The following is a 17466-nucleotide window of genomic DNA, read 5'->3' as shown; positions in this document are numbered from 1 at the left end:
TATAGTTGTAAAAAATCGAAAGAACCGACTAAAGCCAAAACCGAAAAAAACGACTTTACATGGTTTGATTTGGTTTTTAGATTTAATAAACCGACATAATTAGTTTAGATCTTTTTTAATGAAAAACCAAACCAAACCAACCTACAAATGAGAATAATAGGTAAACTTCAATAAATAATCTATGTCCATTGATTGCTCTTGCACGAAAGTCTTATTGCGAAGACCAGCTGAATATCTTGCTCATTTAAGCAAAAGAGAATAAGCAAATATGGAAGTGCATGTTTACCTTCTTAATTAGTTTTTTGAGAAAGCGTAATTGTATGGAATGCTCCAAAATCAGGGACCTATAAACCTTCAACAAGGAGAACTAAAACATACAACCCCCCCCCCTTGATGATTGAGAAATCCATCTAGAACCAACCCTTTGGGCCAACCGCAACCTTTGCAACTCGGAGCAATCCAGACACTCATTCTTTCGGCAGGTAAGGGACAATGGTGTTAAATGCAAGAAAGCACCAAAAATGTGTCTAAAACTCTACTATCAAGACCTCAAATATTTTGCTAATCACTTCTCTAGTAGGCTATATGTTAACTAAGATTATTAGGTTTAGGTTTAGGTTTAGACTTCCATACTGGGCTTAAGCCCACTGTAATTATGTAACTATATATATCGCTATGCATAATGGAAAACCCCACGAAGTTGTATTTTCTAATTCGACACAGCTTCTACATGGTATCAGAGCCTCGACCGGGAATCAAATCCTAGCCGAGAGCCCAACTATTCCGCCGCCAAAATAAAATCCTCAAATCGTCGCTGCAATCTCGCACGACAGAATAATCGAATTGGCAGATCGACACAGTCCCACGAAGAATCATGACAGGCGAGTCCATTCATCAATCCAGCAGCACTGTTTCCACAGCGACTGTTGCGAAGATTCGACCGATTCATGATCCGAGTTCCGTCTACTATTTGCACCCATCGGAAGGACCAAGCAACTCTCTAACTAAATACCTGCTAAAGGGAGACAATTTCGATGTTTGGGAACAAGCGATTTGTCATGCACTTGAAGGCAGAAGCAAGATCGGTTTTCTATATGAAAACGAGTTTCCAAAACCGACGAATGATTTAGAACTCGATGCTTGGAAAGCAAATAACTCCATCATATGTTCATGGATATTTAATAGTGCTGACGAAACGATCCAGCCTAGTCTCGTCGCCCACAAAATTGCCCACGAACTATGGACTGATATAAAAGCAAGATACGGAGGTACGAATGCTCCAAAATCTTGGCAGCTGAAGTCAGACCTACAAACGTTGCGGCAAAAAGGTCAATCTGTAGTTTCTTACTACAATCAGTTTATCACGATTTGGAACCAATTGTACGGGTCGATCGATCCAACTTGCGGCTGTATATGTCCTGCGGCTGCCAAAATGCGTCTTCGCTTTGAGGAGGAGAAGACGCAGGCCTTTCTTCTAGGGCTGGACGATGCACAATTTGGAGCCACTCGCTCCCAAATTCTCGGCACCCGACCACTCCCTGTCCTTAATGAAGCATATTATCTTGTCTCTCAAGAGGAGAGACATAAATCGATTGTGCGCAACCGAGATGACCAAACTGATGGACTGGCATTCGCGGCTGAAAATCAACCCACACAAACCCCGAAATACAAATGCACTCATTGCGGAAAAACTGGTCACTCTGCAGAACGGTGCTTTCTTTTGATAGGATTTCCTAGCGGAGGAAGAAGGGGTCGTGGGGGAGGACGCGGAGGTAGAAGTGGTCGTGGTTCTCCTTCTGGCAGAGAACAAAGTGCAGGCCGAGGTGGGGGCTTGGCTGCACACGCTGACAGCTCCACTGCACCAGCAGCGACAATCGGCAGCAACCAAGCGACAATCGGCAGCAACCAAGGCACGACTATTCCTGGATTATCGGCTGAACAGATGACTCGATTATTGCATATGCTAGACACTCCTACACAATCTGCCAACCACACGGGTACGGTACACGCTTTGTCACCCGATTGGTTAATTGATAGTGGTGCTTCACATCACATGACGGGTAATTTTTTATCACTTTATGATATTACATCTGTCCCTGAGTGTTCTATTGGTCTGCCGGATGGCACTCGAGTTGTGGCAAATTCTTGTGGGAGTGTACAGATCTGATAACTTAACTTTGCACAATGTATTATTTGTCCCTAACTTGAAGTGCAATCTGATCTCTGTTGGCTGTCTGATTAAATCAAATAATTGTCGTGTGATTTTTGATGATTGTTGTTGTGTGATACAGGACCGTGTTTTGACAACGGAGATTGGTCGGGGTACAGCTCGTAACGGGGTATACGTGTTCCAGTCTCAAGCCTTCGTGTCAGCTTCTAGAGCCAACCAAGTCGAGTTACTACACAAGCGACTGGGTCATCCATCTCCTGCAATTTTATGTTCCCCTCCTTTTAATAACACCCCCTCAGATGTCAAACATTTAGAGTCGTGTGAGATCTGTTTTTATTCTAAGCAAACTCGTTCAAATTTTCCTTCTAGTTCTAATAAAGCTGCGTCCATTTTTGATTTAATTCATTGCGATTTATGGGGTCCTTACTCCACTTGTCTGTCTTCTGGGTCACATTATTTTTTAACCATTGTCGATGATCATTCTAGAGCTGTCTGGGTGTACCTCGTTAGAGATAAAAGTGAAGTCACATCCTGTTTAAAACAATTTCTTACATTAATCCAAACTCAGTACCACAAAACTATAAAAATTATCCGTTCTGACAATGGTACTGAATTTCTTAACACTCCTCTCCGTCAGTTTTATCATGACATGGGCGTTCTTATCCAAACATCATGCGTCGGTACCCCCCAACAAAATGGAAGGGTCGAGCGCAAACACCGTCATATCTTAAACGTAGCACGCTCTTTAATGTTCCAAGCATCACTACCAGTCGAGTTTTGGGGGGAGTGTGTCCGTACTGCGGTTTATCTCATCAATCGCACACCTAGTCGTATCCTCGGTGGCAAATCCCCATTTGAAATACTAAATAACACCCCACCAGATATATCCCATCTACGTGTTTTCGGGTGTCTGTGTTTTGTTCGAAACATCCAGCGTCCACCAAATAAATTTGCACCTCGAAGTCTCAAATGTATGTTTCTAGGTTATCCTTCCGGGACAAAAGGTTGGCGGGTATACGATTTGGAAACTCATCGTTTCTTTCATACGCGTGACATCTCGTTTGATGAAACGACCTTTCCTTTCGCTCCCACACATACCAACCAGCAGCCCAAGACGTCCAAACCACCGATCCACCAAGCAGATTTTCCGAACAACATTGCTGTCCCTACTCCGTCAACCAATTCCAACACTTCATTTAATTCCCAGCCACACAGCAGCACGCCCCAACAGTCAGCACCCACACCCATTGTGCCTCCCATCGACAGCAGCACGTCTCAACAGCCAACACCCACAATGCCTTCCATCGACAGCAGCCCTCCCATCGACCAACGCGATAATTCACCAAATCCACCACCTACCCGTGCTTCGAGTCGTGTCCGTCATCCACCTAGCTATCTTTCTGAATATGTGTGTCAATCTGCTACCAACGTACCTTCCGTTACTTGTCCCACGACGAGTCCTCGTTCAGGTACACGGTTCCCTATCACTAACTACGTTCATTATGACAAATTACATGACAGATATCGTGGTTTCTTGGCTGCCATTTCTACTACAGACATCCCCAGATCATTTCGAGATGCTGTTAAATTTGCTAATTGGAGGGAGGCTATGCAAACAGAAATCCGAGCCTTGGAAAATAATCAGACTTGGGTGTTAACCGATCTTCCAGCCGGTAGACGCGCTCTGGGTTGTCAATGGGTGTACAAGACAAAATATCATGCCGATGGATCTAAAGAAAGGGACAAAGCACGGCTGGTTGTTCTGGGTAATCATCAAGAATTTGGCACAGATTACACGGATACTTTTGCTCCAGTTGCCCGAATGGGAACTGTACGAATTCTTTTGTCAGTTGCCGTTGCCAAGAATTGGGAAATTCACCAACTGGATGTAAATAACGCCTTTCTACACGGAGATATCACCGAGGAGGTCTACATGCGGCTTCCACCCGGCTACTCTACCGCACACCCAGGCAAAGTATGTAGACTGCAAAAATCTCTCTATGGTTTACGGCAATCACCCAGAAATTGGTTTGAAAAACTGACAATTGCATTGAGGCGTTATGGTTTCAAACAGGCTCATAAGGATCATACTCTGTTCATCTTTCGACGTGGCGCCGACTTCCTAGCTATCTTAATTTATGTCGACGACATTTTAGTCACAGGTAACAACCTCACTCTATGTGCTTCATTCAAAAAATATTTACACAATTGTTTTCAGCTGAAGGACTTAGGGCCTTTGAAATATTTTCTGGGAATCGAATGTGCCCGTTCGTCAACCGGTTTAGTGTTGTGCCAACGCAAGTACGCTCTGGAAATCCTGCAGGAAGCTGGCCTCACTGGCTGCAAACCGGCATCGACCCCTTTGCCTCCTGGTCACGGCTTGGCTATGTCGACCAGCGCGCTGATTCGAGATCCAAGTAAATATCGTCGTCTGGTTGGTCGTCTCATCTATCTGACTATTACGCGCCCGGACTTGGCTTATTCAGTTCATCTCCTGTCCCAATTTATGCATGAGCCCAGAGTTGACCATCTCAACGCTGCTATGCGTGTGTTGCGTTACCTCAAAGGTCATCCTGGTCAGGGCATCCTTCTCCGCGCAGATAGTAACTTACAGATTATGGCGTATTGTGACTCTGATTGGGCTACATGCCCTCTCTCTAGAAAGTCTGTCAGCGGCTATTTTGTCATGTTGGGATGCTCTCCCATTTCTTGGAAGACCAAGAAACAGACTACAGTCTCTCGCTCTTCTGCCGAAGCTGAATACCGGGCCATGGCTGACACTTGTTACGAAATTCGGTGGATTCAGCATATTCTTGGATGCCTTGGAGTCGCAACTACCGCAATTCCAAGGCTATACTGTGATAACCAATCTGCTCTCTACATCGCTGCTAATCCAGTATTTCATGAGCGTATGAAACATGTCGACATTGATTGTCATATTGTACGTGAATGCGTACGACGTCACGAGCTCTCCACTCATTACGTTCCCACGCGACTACAGCTAGCTGATTTGTTTACCAAACCTTTATCTCATCCTACTTTTTCGTTTCTTGTATCCAAGTTGGGCATTCACGATGTTCATGCTCCAACTTGAGGAGGAGTGTTAACTAAGATTATTAGGTTTAGGTTTAGGTTTAGACTTCCATACTGGGCTTAAGCCCACTGTAATTATGTAACTATATATATCGCTATGCATAATGGAAAACCCCACGAAGTTGTATTTTCTAATTCGACACAGCTTCTACACTATACGCTACGAATTTTTGTCCCCTTTGTGTTAATTCAGTTTTGTGTTGAAACAAGAAAGGGAGGCAGGTAAAAGAAAACGAATTATCTTACCACATGAAAGTCCACTTCCAAGAGTATGTTCCTTCATGATTTGTAATTGTATCTTCTCAATTTTTCACAAAGCATCCACATCTCCTGCAGAAGCAAAGATGCAGTCAACAACAGTGTGCCAAAGCCAGAGCAGTAAGCTTTAGTGTTTGTTTGGCCTATTATCCATTACAACTGAAGCCCTAAGAAAATCACCCTATTAACTTGAAGCCACTCATGCAACAAAAAAGAAGATTGAGATATAAAGTTCTACATCTTTTTATCTTTTGAAAAGTTTTAAATGGGAGATAAGGAAGAACAGGTACCTATTTCTGAGGCAAATTCCATCCGAGTGTCCAAGGAAGTCTTTCGTAGCTTCATTCCTGCCTTGACAAACCTTATAGCATACTTGCATATCAAGTCCCAGTTATCAGTTTGGGTGCAAATGCTGCAGTAAGCCAATCCAACAAGTAAAAAGTTATGTTTAGAAAGAATGAAGTGTATAAGGAAAACTTAAGCAACAGATTGGAGTTCAGACATGACATAGCAATAATAAAACTGCTGTTACTTTTTCTTTATGATTAAAGAATATTTAGTAACTTATGTACATGAGGTAGCATCAATACATGTTGTGTAATGAGCTCAAAAAGTCTATCATGGCCTGTGTGTGATTTGCAATTGCCATGTTCCACCCAAAAAATAGAAGATAAATACATTTATTTTTTTTTGAAACTGGTAAGATTGTATTCTTCAGCATTAAGAGCATGCTGGTCACCACCAAAAAGTGTCAATTTCAAGCTTCCTATCAAATCTACAATTTGGTCTGTATCTACTTTGCACAATTTTTTACACCAAATTCAAACTTTGCTTTTAAGATTGGTACGAAATTCAATTCTGAAGAAGAATAATACATTGCATATAATTCATATGCTCTGGCCAAAGGTTTTGGTGTTCAAAAAGTGCAAAGACTTACAACATAAATAAAGAAGTAACAAGATGGTTATTTTTTTGTTCTTTGTGAAGGAAAATCTGATAAGCTTTCCATTTTTCAAGAAAGGAAGCGACAAAGATTAAAATATAGATATGGTTGCATGGCTCGTATAAATTCAAAATTTCAAATGGGATATGGAAAGTATGTGAATTCAATGTGCGCATAGTCATCCAATGATAGAAGATAGTTTGAAACATTTCATACAATCGGGTCGTAAGCTTACATACAAGTGCTACTAAAAGTATTCTTGGTTATGTGTTGGATGCCGGAATTCGTACAAAAAAAGTGATTCAATACGTTTATAATGAAGTTGGTGGAATTGCAAACGCGGAATTTATTGAACAAGATGCTCATTACTTTATGCGAGCACATATGAGAAATATGATTAGTAGTGGAGATGCTCAAACCATGATAAATCACTTCATGCATTTAAAATCAGAGGATTCAAACTTTTTTAATTTTTTTCAAGTTGATGAAGATTCAGATTGTGTAATTTCTTTTGAAGAGATAGTACATTTAAAATGCACTACGAGTGTTTTGGGGTGTGATGATTTTTGACATTATTTATCGTACAAATAGATATGACATGGTTTGTGTTCCATTGTTGGTGTGAACAACCACTGAAAAAATGCTTTTCTTTGGATGTGCATTTTTATGCAATGTAACAAATGATTCTTTCAGAGTTTGATTAAAACACCTCTCATCTTTGTCTGAATGTTACAAATAGCCTCCCTATGAGCTGGAATTAGAAATATGAGTTTGTTACTGAAGTCTGAAACCCAAGATTACTGGAAGCACATAAAAGTGGAACCCCTTGACCCTTTCCTTTATTTTTATATTTGGCTGTTATGAACTCTATGCAGGATGCAAGCGGAAAGGTCAAGACAGCCAATCATTGTGTCCATGCCTATTTGCCATGATGATGGTCAGTTTCTATATTCTGGTCAAATTTATCTTCAACGACTCAATTTGTTGTTTGGGGGACGAATATTGGTCACCTGTCATTTTCAGGTTTTGAATATGAAAAAGCAGCTAAAAGGCATGAAGAAGCTATTGTTTCAACGTTATTCAACATGGATGTGCCTGCAGTTTGTGTTGTCAACGAGTCTCCTCCAAACTCTCTTGTATTTTGGAGGTGCTACTCATAAACGTTTTAGGGAGTAATGATTTTTCCTGTATGGTACCTTGTTCCATCAAATACCTCTACTTCTCGCATTTCACTTATCATATCTGATACATTTGATTTGAAGTGCTTGATTCTGAGTTCCAAAAAGGTGGTCACCTAGGTAACCCCATGGACTATACTTTGATGTTTGTGCTCGGTGAAGTGAGGTATTTGTTCCTTTGGATAGAATTATATTATTTAATTTGTGGTATCTGCCTATGTCTTATCCAAAGTAGAAATATGTCATGACCCCAACTAGAGCATCCAGCTGCCACTTCCTGCCGAAAGAACCCTTAACACGTACCCTATTACCATCTACTATGTCATGCACTAATAGCATGATATATAGAAAACAGATTTATAAGCTACTAGTACAGGTAAATTCCCAAAACATTAACACCCCAAGGGAATAAGGAACACAAATGTATTTCTAATTAGATCTCAAGATAACAAATACATGGTAAAACATTATTTTATAATAACCATTGTGTGTATAGACCAACAACAATAAGAATAACAACATACCCCACTAGTGGGGCCTGGGAGGGTGGTGTGTCGGCAACCTTCCCCCTACCATGTGAAGGTAGAGAGGTTGTATAGGCCATACAAAATAAATCCTTTAATCAATTCTTTTGGAGCCTCCACCTAAACATGGAGACCCTGTATGTGCAACATGGAAAGCATTATCCACTCGGTAGCTAGGACTACACCAATCTGCAATGACGTGCATGTACGATAGGGAAGTGCTAGCAAAACTCAAAGAAATCCAATCACTGTATTTAGTGGATAAACATAGCAGCAGACATAATCCCACATTGGCACGTGTGGTTTATGGGAATTGGACCAGTATGTCCAAATACCCACTCAGTTGGCTGAAGATTCCTCCCAAAATATAATTATATCGTTTATGTCACCAATTGAAACCATGTTGTTGCTGTAGTTGTTATTCACGTCACCAATACAACCTCTTGGTCTTAGTCATGAACATAATTATCATATGTGAATAGTGCTGCTTATCGGGTGGATAATTATGCTTAACGGTTCGACTTACTGGTTATCGGGTTTTAAATGTACTAATCCGCTAGCTCGATAAGATAACGGTTGGTTTTGTATCGTATTAGCAATTAACGGACGGTTAATAGATAGATCTAAGAGGCAATAAGATATCGAGCCGTTATCATTATGTCCATTTCTTCACTAAGCTGTTTGTATATACTGTGATACATCATCTAATTATCAATTTTTTAGGTTTGTTGAGTTTTATTCCTACAATTTTTTAATAGATTACAACATAAAATCAAATGAGAGTTTTATTCTGGACTTGAAGTATATGTAGAAACATTTTTTAATTACTGAGTCGATGAAAAATTTAAAACTCGATATGATTTGAAAATTTTCAGTTTTATATCAAACTGTGTGAAGGACACAATGAGGTTTTTTCATTTTTGTTGCGGTCCTTATCTTATCAAGAATAATTTGTCTTTTGCTTTAAGAGTTTATTTAAGGTTTTGTTTATGTTACCGACTATGCATTATGATTCGAAGTCACGAGAATTGAGCAAGTGACTTGTTATTTTCGAAGCAAAGAAGTGAATAGAACAATGAATGAGCTTTATTTTTTAGGTTTACAAGAGATACTTAAAATATTTAGGGGTAAAATGTAAATATGATAATTCTCAATAGTTTACCCGATAAAAAATGAGTAATCCGCCCACGCACCGATAAGCCATTAAATATAGGATTATAAGTTTTTAATTCGTTAGTCTGATAACCCATTACCAATAATCCAGTAAGCTAATTTTCCGATTGGGTTATCAGTTACCATTCGGTTTTGAACAGCTGAACATCCTTTCTTTCAAGAGTTGCAATACATAAAACGTATAAACATAATCAGAAATATCATTTGAATGAGATTAGAAGTCATGAAATCCATTAATGCAGTGACACTCGCACATGTTCGTCCCCCCCGCGCATGAGTACAAAATAAACATCGAAAATATCCATATATGCAATTGAAAGCACCTGAAACATATTATTTGTGGAAAATCACTTTTAAAGGATTAGGTGTCTACTTACCTTAATCTAAGTTTGTTTGATGTACAACTTTCAATACTCAACTACCATTGTCCTATACAAATATATATTATAAGAAGGGATGAGCCACTCTAAGACGAGGAATTTTCGAATCAATACTACACTAATTAATATATACTTTTAAATTTATATATTCCTATATTTATATGGCAAGAACATTTGAAGTACTGGAGAAAAAGGATTGTGTTTTTCTTGAAGTAGCTTCTACGTACTGCTTTAACCTCCTGGATAAGAAAATGTTATATCTATTCCTATAGCTTTGTAAAGAGAAAAAAAGAAACTTTCTCTGTTCAAGTAATATCTTCGTTGGTATGCCCTACAACAACTAGACCAATTAAAGGATAAAAGTTCTCAAATAAGGCTAGATGAATATAAGCTAAAAAGTTGACAACTTGTCTGACTTTTTTGTTCCACCAGCTGTCTCACTTCATCTGTTTTAATTAAATGGGGTCACTGAATTATATATAGTAGTAAATAAAGAAAATCTCTACATGAAGTAATTTAAATACGACTCGTTGGGGTCTTGTGCTTGCACATTTGGAATCATTTAATGATTTGATAGTGTTCTACATATAGAAGTGGAAGATATCAGTGTAAGATGCTAAAAACTTGGAAAAGTGCCTTCTTTGTTATTAAGTGAAAGTCGAGAAATTCACCATGTACGTATTAGGTAATGTATGAGGAGTACCCTTCAAAGCCAAGCACACAATACGTGAATTATAATTATGTAATCCTTTTCTTTGTTTTTCTTTTTTCTAGTTGGGCAACTAATTAATCTAATGGATAACTATTGTATATGCTGAAAATCATTTAATAAAATTACTTCCTTTCCCCTACTTACAGTACTACTTGTTATATACAAACATATCATTTTGATTTTTGTTTATCAAATTAATCCTAAAAGAGTGCACATTTCATGTTTTTACATTCCTAGTTAGATTTTCATATATAATATCATACTATTTATGGGAGGACCATTTAGATTTAAACAAGTCTATCTTTGACCATACAATTTTCATATATCTTTAATTTTAAATTATCAATTATTGGGAATTATAGTAGCTTTGATGTAGTTTACAAATATATAAATTTCATTTAATTTGTTTTTGAAGATTGCATGAGCAAATTATTTGTCAAACTTAAACTGTTTGACTCTCGAAAAGCAAATTGTGTCAGATAAATTGGGACAAAGGGATTAGTGTTTAAGGGCTGTTCAATGAAGGGGCATTATATCCTCTTCCTAAGTGTTATTCAAGTCGTACACGTGTATTGGGATTTGGGATATGGCAGATTTTTGGATCTTATGTCCGCCTTGACCTCCATGTGGCCTTTTTGGTAGGGTGGGTTCCTCCATAACACCTTTATGGAAGAAACTTCTCTGGACCTCAACTTTCGCTATTGTCGATCCACAATAGCTATAGGCACAGCCTTGTAGGCTAGCTTCTTGACTATAATGAATTGGGCAGGAGTGACATTGGTTGGGTCATGAACGTACTTTCATAACATAGAGGACATGTACGAAAGACAACTTTAACGATAGAGCAAGCTTGTAAGCCACATAACCCGTACAGTCTATGATTTAGTATGGCCCTATGAATCCTCTGATTGAGTTTTCCTTTCTCCCAAACGTCATCACGTCTTTTATGTGTGATACCTTCAAGAATACCCGATCACCTTTCATAAATTCATGTTCTCGACTCCTTTTGTCGGAACATAACTTTTGGCGACTTGCACAGTCTTGAGTCTTTCTTGCATTTTTGACCATCTCCAAGGTTTCTCAAACTAAATTTGGACCTAAAAGTTATGTCTTGCCATCTTCAAATTGAACTTTTGGCGATCTATGCCTTTGCCAATACAAGGCCTTGAATGGTGCCATCTAGATACTTGAGTGGTAGTATCCAAAGTCCGAGGCATATGTCCTCAAGAATCTGAATAGTTCTTTTGGGCTGACCATCGGTTTGGGGATGGAATGTCGTACTTGAACGGATTTTTATCCCAAGTACCTGCCTTCCAAAATTTAAAATTGAATTGAGTCCTCAATCCAAGATGATACATACTAGTACCCTATGCAAGTGGATATCTCCTTTAGGTGTAGTTGAGCATATTTGGTGAGCCTATCCATAACTATCCAAATGGAGTCATGCTTCCATAAGGTGTGTGGAAACCAATTTGATTTAAAAAAAAGTGTGAGGATGTCCATAAAAATGTGTTTTCATTTCCATTTTGGTGTCACAATGTTTTGTGCAAGTCCTCCTGTTTTTTGGTGCTCGACTTTGACCAGTTTGGAATTAAAGGCTGTGTCGCCAAGGCTTGAAGGTATTTTCTGTAGAGTGGTGTTTTAACCGACTTTGTTGTATAGGGTAGATTGTTGGCTAGTCAAGAATGCCCACATTCATAAGATGAATGTAGCGGAAGTGTAGTGAGGATGCTTAGATAGATGTGTGGACATACTAGGAGAGAGATGACTTTTTAAGAAAGACTAGGAGAGATATGATTAGAAATGAGATTTACGGGATAAGGTGGGAGTGGCCTCGTGGAGGACATGATGAGGGGAACGAGGATCAGATGGTTCGGGCATGTGAAGAGGAGGTGCATGAATGTGCCAGTAAGGAGGAGTAAGGAGAAGCAGGAGCAGGGGGCTAGACGCGTCTACGCTTCTCCTTTTTAGTAATATTATTTAGGAATGGCCTAGTTTATTTTTTTCTTTTGTGTTTATTACTATCTGTTGCTCTATATGTTTTGTATCGTGATTATTGTTGTCTTATTTTCTTAGAATTGTGTTTCAAATTATTCTTTGCTTTTGAGCCTAGGGGTCTATCAGAAACAACCTCTCTACCCTACAAAGGTATAAGGTAGAGGTAAGGTTTTGCATACATCCTACCCTCCCCAGACTTCACTTGTGGGATTGCACTGGGTATATAGTTGTAGGGATGAACTCTTCCCTGTACTTTTTCATATTCTTCCACCAATCGAGATCTTTCAGAGCGTGATACATCTTGGTGGAACCAGGATGCACCAAGTAACTAGAATAAGGCGTGCCATCATGCCATTCATCTGAACACACCATCATTGACCAAGGTGATTGTGGTTACTTCTCATTGTGAAGACTTTCTTTGAGTATACTCAAGTAAATGTCACCATATTGCTTCGCCTTGATTTGTTTCACTCGTGGTGATTAGGGGTGTACAAGGTCGGTTTGGTTTTTAATTAAAAAAAAGCTAAACCAATTATGTCGGTTTATTAAATCTAAAAACCAAATCAAACCATATAAAGTTGATTTTTTCGGTTTCGACTTAAGTCGGTTTTCTCGGATTTTTTTTTCGGTTTTTTCGATTTTATACAACTAAAAGGTATTTGGAAAAGCGATCTAATATTTTTTCACTTACCTCTGTGATAAACTAAACTTAAAAGTGTCAAGTGAATAGAAATTTTCGAAAAAATTGTAAAATTCACAAGAGCGCAAAATATTTTTTTGAAATATCAACGTTCATTATGTTAAATTAATAAGATTAAAGGCTGGAGGCAAACTGAATATAAAAAACATTTATAAAGTAAATTGTTAACTTCGAATTTGAAAAACTATGACAATATCATTGTAACTTTAGATCTTAATACAAAATAAAATATTTATAATTTAACAAGTCCAAAATTGAAATAAAATATATAAACATTGAAAACTAAAGACTAACTAAAAATATATTAACAAAGTATATTAAATGTAAAGAATATTTTTTTTACCTATAAATAAAATAATTTTTTTAATTATATGTCGGTTTGGTTTGGGTTCGATTTGACATTTTTTCTTCTAATACCCAACCAAGAGTGGTCGTTTTTTTTTCAACCACCAAACTAAACCACAAGTCGGTTTTTTTTTCTCGGTTTGATTTGGTTCGTCGGTTCGATTTGACTTTACGATTTGACTTGTTATGTTATCGTGTAAGTCAATACCTTTCCAACTTCTGCTTCTGCAAGTCAAATCCCTTGGTTTGCAGTTTGCTAGCTCCTCAACCTAACTACCTATTGATTTTCTGGTTAAGGTTTTTGCTTCCACATTCACAATACTCAGATGATATAAGATAGCACATTCATAGTCTTTTAATAGTTCGAGCCAACTTTGTTGCCTCAAGTTTAGTTCATTCTGCTACAAAAATATATTGCAGGCTTTTGTGGTCTGTGTATGTCAAATAGTTCACCTTAGTGAATAGTGACACTAAGTTTTCAAGTCAAAGATTGGCTAGAGAAAAAATTACATTGAGAAATATGGGGAGGGGTTGATGGATAATTCTTCTCATGGTTCTTCAATAGCCTTGAAGTGCAAGCAATCACTTTTCCTTTCTGCATTAGTACACAACCCATCTCCACATGAGAGGCATCGAGTATACGGTGAAATAAGCAGAACTTGTCAGCAAGGTTAACACTGGTGATATGGTCAAACATTTCTTGAGCTCTAAAAGCTTTCTCACTAATGTTGGACAATTGGAATATGACTCCCTTTTGAGTCAATTTTGTCAATGGAGCGGCCAATATAAAAAAGTTCCTCAATGAACCTTCGGTAGCAACCTATCGAACTCCAGATGCTGTGTATTTCGGTGGGTGTCGTTGGCCTTGGCCTACTTTGCACTGCTTCTACATTCTTGAGATCAGTTTTTAATACCCTCCCCCATGACTACTGGCCTGAGAATGCTGAGTTCTCTATCCAGAACCCATTCTTCGATAAGAACTCATAATGTGTGTAGCGAGTCTAGAGGTTGTCTTCAAAATATCATCATTTGTGACCTTCAACTGTTGAAATCGCAACCTTAAGTTTGTCATTGATAAGTGCATGAACCTGGCAACTGGTCAAATAAGTCATGGTTGCGAGGCAATGTTTACTTGTTCTTGATTGTGATATTGTTCAATTGACAGTAGTCAATGCACATCCGTAATGAACTGGTTTCCTTAACAAATATGACCGGAACACCCCGTGGTTTGAAACTTGGTCTTATGAATCCTTTTTCCAGGAGGTTCTTTAGCTGCTCTCAGTTCCATCAATTCTGTTGGGCCATCCTGTAAGGTCGGATAGAAATAGGCTGTGTCCTTGACAGGAAATCAATACAAAAATCGACTTTCCTGTTAGATGGCATCTATAGTAGCTGGGGTAACTAATCGGGAAAGGCTTTTTTTTCCTTTTAGAAGGTAAAATTTGTGTGTGTTGAATAAAAACAGTACATTGGTTGCAGTGAGAACCATATTTACAACTGTCACAAAGAAGGAAATAGAGATTAAATCCTAACAGGAACCTACGATATCTATAATGGATTCAATATCCTCTAAATACATCGGTATCCTCTAATTGAGAAAGATTTCTGAGAAATTATTCTCAATTGGCACAGACTCCAGATCTGGTGATTTAACTTCTGTATTTTGCAGTACTGCGACATAAGCCAAGTATCCTTTTCTAATCATCCACTTCACATTGAGATAAGAAATAAGCGTACCCGCTGGAACCCTCAGATTACCCTTGATTTTAAAGGCGGCTCGTCTGGCAAATTGAATCTCACAAACTTGGAATGGCAATATAGTATTGCAGCTCCAATACCAGTAGTCCTCAGGCTGGAGATGGTGCAGCCGTGGTAGTTGTAGTTGTGGAAGCTGTTTGTTGTGCTGGTGTGCCAGTAAATCCCTGCCAAAACATAAGGCAATGTTTCTGGATGTAGTCCACTCTTCATGATGGTAACATACATTTGTGCCCACGGGACATTCGCTGGATTGTCCCTTCCCACGTGTCGCAAATTGATAGTTGCTGCGACGGCTAACTCATGATTCTCCGATCTTGCTTGGTAAATCCCCTGTTACCTGGTGTCTATCGATTCTGCTATCTAAAACCTCAGTTGTGGCCAACCTTTGTGCACCAAATGAGGACTGGACCCTCGACTGAGCCTTGCTCTGGTGGAGCCCTTCTTGGAGCACCACTAAACATATTGGATGTTTGAGCTTCTTGTTCTGATCTCTCTCTCTGCCCTACTTTCCTTTTGCCGCTCTTCATCTCTGGCAAGGTTGACAATGTATCCAAAATGTCGCATCAATTATCGTCTCAACCACATCTTTAAACAAATAGTATATGCTAAACCCTGCACAAATCTCCAAACTTTAGCTCTCTCGTTCGAAACCAAGTGGGACGCACATTTAGCCAAACGGGTTGAATTGCATGCTACACTCAGGCATGTTCATGATTCTCAAACTTCGAGGCATAAGCCTCTCGTTGTCAGCCGGCAGAAACCATTCCATAGATCTCTTGGTATTATCATCCAATGTCACTGGTGGTGCATCTTTCGGATGCTTGGACTCACACAACCTGTACCAAGAATTGGCCACATCTTGCACTTGATACGCAACCAACTCAATGGACCTTCTCCCCGAAACTTTCAGTAGTCTGGGAGCTTTCTGAGGTTCCTTGTTTGCATTTGATTCCGTGAATAATGGAGGTCAAGGATTAAGGAACTTCGTCATTAAAGATGTCGTACTACTTTTTGGGCTGCTTGCCTCTGTGGGAATGCAAAATCCCTCTGTAAGGTTTCACCTTAAATCTGTAACCACCCCTCGTGCTCTGTAAGGTTTCACCTTAAATCAGTTGGCAAGACAACAGGATTGTTGGTACCTTTTCTTGTTCTGGCTCTTCAACTTGCTTGGAGACTTGGTGAGCTCTTGCAGCTTTTCTAGAGGCTCGACCTTGGCCCCAACCTCTAGGGGCAGCTGGAATCCCAGTGACATCAGGCAAAGCTGGTGCTTCTCTTGTGTTTCCAAAGATTGTGTGTGTACGGTTGTTACTTACAAGATATTACATGCGAGGTTTAACGCATGATCTTGATAAAAATGAATGCGAGACATCCTAAATATCACTGCAGCCTCTCTGTTGCATATGTGGTGCACAACACACACCTATATGGCAGACTTTGTCAAACACAGCTCAGTGACTCCCTAAAACTCCTAAAGGCTATGATATCCAGCTTGTGATGATCTAAATTAGAGGGCCATGACCGCATCCAACAGCCACTACCCAGGCAAACAAACCCTTAACCTGTAACCCCTATTACCTACTGACTATGTGAGGCACCAATATCATGACATGAAGTACATTTATTAGCGGATTATATTGTAAGTAAATTCCCATAACATGACCCCCCCCAAGGGCATAAGGTACACAAGACATATCAGAGTACAGAATAACATGAGCCTTTTCAGAGTGCCCAAAATATACAAGTCTCAAAGGACATCTCAGCTTATCGTGTGAAAGATAACAATTACCAACTCCACCGAGTAAAAGTGGGGCTCATCACCGGCAAAAAAGGTGGATCTCAAACTGAGTTCTTTGGCTGAACTTCGGGACCTGGAACCAAGTTCGTTATAAGTTTCATAGGTCTCCACTTAAGAGGGAAGAAAGAAAGTTTAAGAAAACATGCAGTTTAATAGTAAATCATATTTCTGAAGTGTATCAATATAATCTCAAGAATCTATAATCTAAGAACAAATATGAGCAGAAAAAGCATACCTGATTGCATATAAGTGGATGTGGCAGCACTGGGTGGGTCAAGCTTGGTCAGGAGTCGGCCTTTTGAATTTCACCTGGAGATGAGGTTTCTCTGGAAGCCGTTTCTCGAATGTCTCCACATTTCAGCATATTAGCCGAATGCCTTGATGACCTACACGTTTTCCTCCACGGCCTCTTGCTAGAAAGTCATGTAGTTTCCAGCAT

At 39.2% G+C, this 17466-nt stretch overlaps 1 long non-coding RNA gene and 1 pseudogene across 1 annotated transcript in view; one reads left to right on the top strand and one right to left on the bottom strand.

The window, feature by feature from the left end:
- LOC114075244 overlaps window positions 1–6266 on the bottom strand; it is a 17565-nt gene extending 11299 nt beyond the window's left edge. The window contains exons 1-2 of the long non-coding RNA XR_003575796.1: window positions 5812–6266; window positions 5510–5593 (exon numbers count right to left, since the gene is read on the bottom strand). This is a non-coding gene — a long non-coding RNA (uncharacterized LOC114075244). The remainder of the gene's footprint in view (window positions 1–5509; window positions 5594–5811) is intronic.
- Window positions 6267–6443: 177 nt separating this feature from the next.
- LOC107006457 lies at window positions 6444–7024 on the top strand (annotated as a pseudogene).
- The last annotated feature ends 10442 nt before the right edge of the window (window positions 7025–17466 follow it).

This window comes from Solanum pennellii, chromosome 12, assembly GCF_001406875.1.
Source record: "Solanum pennellii chromosome 12, SPENNV200".
Lineage (NCBI taxonomy): Eukaryota > Viridiplantae > Streptophyta > Magnoliopsida > Solanales > Solanaceae > Solanum > Solanum pennellii.
This window is presented reverse-complemented; position numbering and strand designations above follow the sequence as displayed.